The sequence below is a fragment of the Lissotriton helveticus genome, chromosome 2_1 (assembly GCF_964261635.1).
Source record: "Lissotriton helveticus chromosome 2_1, aLisHel1.1, whole genome shotgun sequence".
NCBI classification, from domain to species: Eukaryota; Metazoa; Chordata; class Amphibia; order Caudata; family Salamandridae; genus Lissotriton; species Lissotriton helveticus.
In genome coordinates, this window is record NC_136059.1 from 1,068,669,479 (window position 1) to 1,068,677,342 (window position 7,864).

At 40.6% G+C, this 7,864-nt stretch overlaps 1 pseudogene; it reads right to left on the bottom strand.

Moving 5' to 3' along the window:
* Positions 1 to 2,710: 2,710 nt before the first annotated feature.
* LOC144819593 (large ribosomal subunit protein uL18-like) lies at positions 2,711 to 3,783 on the bottom strand (annotated as a pseudogene).
* Positions 3,784 to 7,864: the final 4,081 nt, after the last annotated feature.

Here is a 7,864-nt window from a genome sequence, read left to right on the forward strand (position 1 = left end):
ATTGCTGAAAGGACAGATACCAAACTTCTCCTTTTCAGAAGACTGACTTTGTGCCCTCCTACTCATAACTGCATACAAAAGAACACGCGGTAGAATGCCATTTCTAGGAATCATATCAGCACTTTATTATTGTACGCTTGTTAATCTTTTTAACTGTATAATCAGAAGTAATTATTAGAATTTTATTATTGTCAAACTGTATTTTATTTTTAATTTATCATGTACAGGTTTTAATTAACTAAAGCAAACGACAATTGAAATTGAAATTGAAGAAGATTGTGACTCAGATGCAGTAGAAGGTCTCTTACCCTTACTAAAGGCTTCAAGTATAGCTAAAAGGTGATTGCACAGACTAACCTCAGTCGACCTGAAGAGATAAATAGAAACTGTTATGGCAAAGTCTAACAAGTAAAGAGATTATTTGAGACCTAAGATGTCTGGAAGTATTCCTTTAATAGTGCAAAAACCCTCACCCACCAGAGGCAGCATGCTTCATCATAGGGTGTCTCCTTGCACTGCAATAGCAACTCATGGTGTGGGCTTCACCTCCCAAGCTAATTGGGGGTGCTCTTCGGATGTTTTAGTATGTTATAATATAGCGCTATGAAGTCAGTCGTATGGTGAGAGTTGCAGAGAGTGGTAAGTGCTGTAGGGCAAGAAATATATTAACAGAGTGATTAAAATTGACTACAAGACAGACGTTATGCTTTATTACTCTCAATAGTTCAGAGGGATAGAGGGAAATGGATTTTTCCACCAGTTTGATGTATATTCTGCAACAGCTACTCCTACAGAATATCTGATCTATGTTGCAATGGATTATGCAAGGTGATCTACACTCTTGTATACCTTTCCATTCTTCCTCTAAACAATTAAGAACCCTCTTTAATTCTAAAATCTACCGAAGCGTAGGTCTATAATTCATAGATGTCTTACTTTACAATAATTGATTTAAAATTTGGCATTTTGCCACTGGACAAAACGTATGATGCCTGTGTTAAGAATTAAAGAAAAGAAATCTCCTGAAGATACATTCTACTGGATTGTGAACTGGTTTTTACTTCTAACTCATTTATTTTATAATCGTTCACGATGGACAAGCACTGCAGTCTAAAGTCTACTATTTGAACCAACTGGGTTCATCTGTTTTCCTCTCTGCATAAACGTATCCCTTATCAAAGACCACGATTTTGTGTAGCAATGTGGTAGACCTTCTTTCCTATCAATAGGGTAGAATGGTACATGCCTTTTGGCACAATCTTCTTTTTCCCACACTACCACCTATTCATTTATCTTTCTCATACTCTCTCAGTCTCTCTTTCTCTGTCACTCTCCAGCAAAAGTTACAACATGAGGTTGCCTCACCCTTTGCATTAGTATCTATTGGTCTCACCTACCAGACATCATTTAGCTGTCTGGTTGTGAAATACCTCTTGTGGAGCATGCCAAGAACATTCAGTGTGCTAAGAGTCCACCCATTGCTTTCTATTGGTTGACTTTATTGTCACTCTCCTTTGCATGCTTGTTATTCAATGGATTGTCTTTCTCTTCTTGAGCTTGACCCACCCACAGATCATAGCCCCTTTGCTAGATTTTTAATTACATAACTTGTCATGATGCTGCTCACATTTAGGGAAATTCTTTTAAATTTTTATTTCAACTGCAAGGGACTGCTCACACATGTTTTCTAGCTCTTTCCCTCATGTACAGTCTCTCTCCTACAAACACCTGTCTCCGTGCTGTGTTTCTCTCTCGTACTTCCAAGCTGGTTCTTGCGTTCTCCACCCACCAACCCCTTCCTGACTTTTCTTTTTTAATATTTTTTCCTTTCCCAGCATTAGGTGACTTTGATGCTCCCTCGCCCACACGCCCATTTCCCATTGCTTCGACCACCTGCTCCCCCCACCCACACCTCTGTTGTTCCCTCTCCCCCTCACCCCTTTACCTCTCTCCCTCGTGGCCCCTTAAAAACATTGTATTTCATTTTACATTTTATGGAGAGTCCAGCAGCTGCCATTTGCGGCTGGGCTGCTCCACGTATCGAAATGAGCTTTCATGCTAGTAAAATGTAACTTTTTTATTTACAGATCCAATCCGTATAATTCTGTAGATGTGCACATGCGTGGTGACGCAGCATTTGCATACACCATACCATCGTACATGTGTGTGCCTATGTAATGATGCGGTCACAAGTTGTGGCCACGTCACTCTGCTTTTTTGTCTTGCTTTCCCTATGCTGCACAGCATAAGCAATTTTGCTTTTTACCGAAGCTGCGCAACATTGGCAAAACGTATTGGCAACATTTTAAATAGTGCTCTTTAACAGTCATAAGTCAGAACGGAGGTGCCAAGACTCCAAGAGGGGTGCATGTGCCTGCCACAGAGAATTAGGCCATATGTTGACACACAACGATGTGTGTAGCAACAACCTGTATTATTTCATAAAAGTCAATGAATACCACGGAAGTACATGTAGCGCTTCCTAGGCAACTCTAATGCAGGGGTCTAATGCAAGATCAAAAAGGCAACTCTAATGCAGGGGTCTAATGCAAGATCAAAAAGGATAAAAGACCAATTGTTTAATAGCTATACACTGAATTGTATTCGCATACATGCGCAGGCATTCAGTATATGTATACAATATCAATAGAATCTTACAGACAAGTACATAGAATTGTACCCAAGACAATAGGTGCTTCTTTTATTTTTTTTGGGGTTCAATATATTTATTTTTAGCATTTTATCTTTGTAGAAAATCGGGAAAATCATTTTAACTATCTGCAGCTTGCTGCTGTGCTCGGAGGAAGCTTGCTTTCTTCTGAGCCACGCGATCCTTTTTCTGAGCCAGAGACAGTTTTGCACGATTCCACCTCTTCTTTTTAACTTCTTTTGCTGGCATCTTTTCATGAACTGGATTCTCACGTATACCAGCATGGGCTTTTTTGTACATTTCTTCCATCTGGTCGGGTGCAGCATTGTTCTTAATGTATTGTGAGAACTGTTTTTTATATGCATCCTCGTCTTCCTCCATCAAATAGCGGATGTAGTCTGCTACATTTGTTCCCAGGATATGCTTGCGGTGGACTTCATATCAGTATTGGCCTATTCTTTTTTTATGTTGTTGCGGTGGACTTCGGCATTAAACTCTTTGCTTTCACAGTCATAGCCAGGGAACCGCTTTGTGCTATGGGGAATGGACAGTCCACCATCCACTGCTCCCATGAGGGCTCCAAAAACTTTGTTTCCAGTGGTGGTTCTGGCAAGGCCAGCATCCAGATAGCAAGTAAAGGCACCAGGTTGCCCATCTATGCTCTCCACGTTGTATTCATCACAGGTCACTTCCACTTGGCCTTCATAGATTTTGTCCAAGCCAAATTTATGGAGAATCCTTCGAGCCATTAGCAAACCAGTGCATAGGTGGCAGCATAGTTGGTGAGTCCAACCTTCACACCATACTTGGGAAGTTCATGCGAATAGGCTGCAGCAACAATCATATCTCCTTCAATCCTGGCATATGCAACCTGGCAGATGATATCTCTGCTGGTAATGCGTACAATCATCCGGTACTTCGGAGTGTTGTACTTGTTTTTGTCCTGGATCACCAACCATTTACGGGCATAATAATCAGTTTTCCCCTCTCTCCTCCGACGGAATTTGACTTGGTACCTCTTGAAGTAGGCCTTGTTCTTGACAACTTTCACAAACCCCATTTTGCACTTTTCTGTCCCGTGTTGCCGAGGACAGGGGAGTCACGGCACCGACGCTGGGCCCCCGCAGCACTAGGAAAAGCAAGACAGTAGGTGCTTCAAGTGGTCGGCACAGCGTTAGTGATAGGTGAAAGATAGTGAACAATAGTGCACAGCGATGCATAAACCCATAGGATGTTGACTTAAGCAGCATAAGTGTTTCAAATCGGGAGCCTGGACATACATAATATGGCCATATAGGCTCCATCTTTAGCAAACATTCATTTTTAGTCAACACATTTGACGTATTTGTGTTGACTATGAATAACTGTTTGCTAAGGATAGAACCTATGTGGTTATAATAAGCCTAATCTCCCTAGTATAAACACTTATGTGGCTTAAGTAAACATCCTATGGGTTAATGCATCACTGCTTACTATTGCTCACAATCTTTCACCCATCACTAACACTGCGTTGTCCACTTGAAGCACCTACTGTCTTGGGTACATATATATGTACTTGTCTCTAAGATACCTTGGATGTATATACATACTGAATGTCTGCACATGTATGTGCATACAAGTATGTGTATAACTATTAAACAGCTGGTCTTTTATAAATGTTGATCTGGAATTAGTCCACTGCATTATGGTTGCCTAGGACGCGCAGGGTATTAGCTTCCCATGAGGGAACCACGGTTTAGTATACATTTACGCGAGTCCCGGGGAACACCGGGTCGCCCCATACATTGTCTATAATGCCACACCATGCAAGCAGGAATAATTTAACAAAAAGAAAATACCTTACTGATCTGCAAAATAGGTTTTGGTTAGCAAAAGTGAAAGGAATGGGCTCTGTGGCGTGTATGGATCGCAGAAGAGCTGGGTGGTAGATCTAGTCATCAAACACCCTATTTATTAAGAGTTTGTAATGAGGTTCTCCGTTTGCAAAATAGGTGCTAGAGACAAAGATCCCTCTTCCTGTCTTCCTCCCTCCCATCTCCCCTGCTGTCTACTTACCCTCTGCAAAACATGCACAGTATTCCTATTTGTGTTTATCAAAGCACAAAGCTCTGTAGACCTCAATCCTATTACAGAAATGAATGAATTCAATATATGTTCAATGATGTGTTAAAATTGAAAGAACGTCATTAATAGTCAAAGAGGTTAGGACTGTGCTGTATTTTATTTCTGGCGGGAATAAAATGTGCATTATCTCACCAGGCACTTACTCTTCCATATTGCTACTTCGTGGCTAATGTGGGGAGAAGCAGCAGGATCCGTCCAGTATGGAAGAGAGCCGCGTGGGTGCTGAGACACAAGCGCCCGGAGGAGGCGGGCACCATGGAGACTGGCTTGCTCCTGCATGAATTTTAGGATTTAAAAAAAAAATATTCGGTTTAAACTTTCTTATAGTTTGCATTCATCTTTACTAAGTAGCACTTGCTGCCAGATCTCTTTTTAAATCTGGTATTAACAGTAAAAGCTCACTTGGTAGGAACCCAAGTCATTGTAGAGATGTTTCATAATATGCTATAGACTGATATCTACTTAGGTGCAACTGAATACGCTTAGTGCCAGAGCCTAAGTAATATCTGGTCCCAGCCCCTTTAAACAAAAGAAAAAAATACTCAACTATTGTTGTTTCTATGTAAATCAGATGAAGTTTTCTATATGAACAATATCCAGTGAATATTGTTTGTAGTTATCTGAACGCAAGTGAGAAATATCTTATCTTGGCCGCCTCTCGGTGTAAACTTGACATAGATACACGTACACATAACTACAAACCACTTGGCCCTCAAGAAGAAACAGAAAGCACACCTTCGTATTTACTGTGAAATCAGCTTTTTCCAATCAGGGAGCACCAAGAGGTGTGATACCTTATACAAGCATCGCTCCCTCACTCATATACTGGTAGTAAATGGGAAACAACCATTACAGTGCGGATGTTACAACGCGTTGCCATTACAACACGCTTGTAACAACGCAACTACCATTACATCGCAATGCCATTACAACGCATGGCATTACAATGCATATGCTTTTACCTCGCGTGCCTTTACAACAAATTTCGTTGTAAAGGCATGAATGGTAAAGGCATATATGTTTTACATGTAAGTTTAAGTTAAGTATAGGGTTTAGGGTGGGTTTGGGTTTTGGGGTGTAGGGGTATAGGTTTTGGGGTGCCAGGGTTAATTATAGGGTTCAGGGTGGTTTTTAGTTTTTGTGGTGCCAAGGGTAATTTAAAGTTTTAAGGTGAGTATGGGTTTTGGGTTAGCAAGGGTAACAATTGCATATCATCTGAATTCTTCACTAAAACATTAACACTCTAATTATTCTCCATCTCTCTCTTTGTTCTTACGCTACTATTACATTCATGCGTCTAACCTAGAGCTGTTTGCATTGTGCTGCTAATATCACGATTGCGGATCCTACAGGAAGGCAGCGCTAAAAGCGAAAAGGCGTTAGTCCCATATCAGGGAATGCTGGAGTTGGAGTGTGGATCCTACTAAATTAATGCAAACCAACTGGAGATATGCATTTATAGAGTTGAAGTAGGAGTTCAGAGAAGGACTGAAGGGTTCCTGTGATACAGTCTGCAAGTTCAACACAAGATCACCAGTGCTTGGATATCTTTACTACTGGTTTAAGAAAAGTGGCCTCACCTAGAACTGCAAGACAGCAACTGCACTGAGATCACTCTCCCTTTGCCAAGCCTGTTACAACACTTATCAATTGAGTACATAACATCTCTCCCACTCCTCCTCTGCACAGATCTGCCCTGTGTATCGAAAATTTCATGTTCCTTTATTCTCTCTTGATTTCACAGCTATCAGACCACTTTGGCCAGATGTATGAATTCATTTAGCATTTCTTAACGGACCGAATCGCTATCTATTTTGGCCTCATTTAGAAATGCTAAATGGCCTTTTCATAAGTACAAAAGGTCAAAACCGGTCGCAGCTTTTGATTTCTACCCAGTAGAAATTGCAAACTGCGATCGCGATTTAGGAATCGCAAATAGGGATTACCTATTTGCGATTCCTAAAGCACATTTACATAGCGTTTCCTAAATGCGAATTGGACATTTAGGCAATGCTATTACCAATGACTTGAAGTCGATTGCAACCATGTGCAAAATTAAATTTGAAGCCCAGTGGCACCCTTGGTTTTGCATTTCTAGTAGGAAATCGCAATTAGGAAGTGCAAACCATTTCCTATTTTGCCCATAGACCAGAACGCAATGGCATTTCCTATTTGCGATTCCCTAGAAGTAGGAATCGCTACTAGGGAATCGCAACTTTAGTACATAACCTTTTGCATTTCTTAAATAGCGATTCCTACAGAGTCGCTATTTAAGAAATGCAAACGGGAAGCTTTGTACATCTAGGCCAAGCTCCTTAGAACTTGGAGCCCCACAAGCAGTCAAGCAGAGTGACCCACTGTCCATACCTGGACTGGCTTCTCTGAGCTCAGTAGGAAGTAGCTATTCCCAGCTTTTTGGTCCAGGAAGTCAGGAAACATTAAATTATTCCACACATCTAGTATATGGATTGTGGGTCCATGGCAGCCTTTTGCATTGGTGCACATGTGAAGCCAAAAAAGACACCAATCAGAATCTTCACCTCAGCTAATCCACAATTCATTTTGCAACATTATAGCATTCCCAAATCCCCAGAGAATAGGTTTGAGGTTCCCCAAATCATTATTCATCTTTTGTCTGAAAATAAAAATGGCACTATCCCAGATACATTTTAGATTAATTTGTTTAATCAAACAATACATATATATTTTTCGATGTTGGTAAATGCTTGCTGCTATTGTCAAGAAGCTATGCATTTATAATTATATTCTGTTCGTACAGGGTTACTATATAAATAGATGTCTAGCCTAATGGCATCGTTTGTGTCATCTCCCTTGCTTTCTCTTACTGAGCTAGAGGTGATGGTTATTTTTGTTAAGCATTCATAGTTAATAATGTCTGCTGCATCTACATAGGTTCAGCTGTTTCGCTTATTCCCAGTTGTTGAACACTAGTTAGAGCACTGGTCCTAAATTCAGAAATATAGTTGTCCATTGTAACCAACAGTACAATAACAAGTTTATCACATTCAAGAATAACAAGCATTTGCAATGCAATAGGTCTCACAATTGCGAGATTTTGAGCTATCGGCG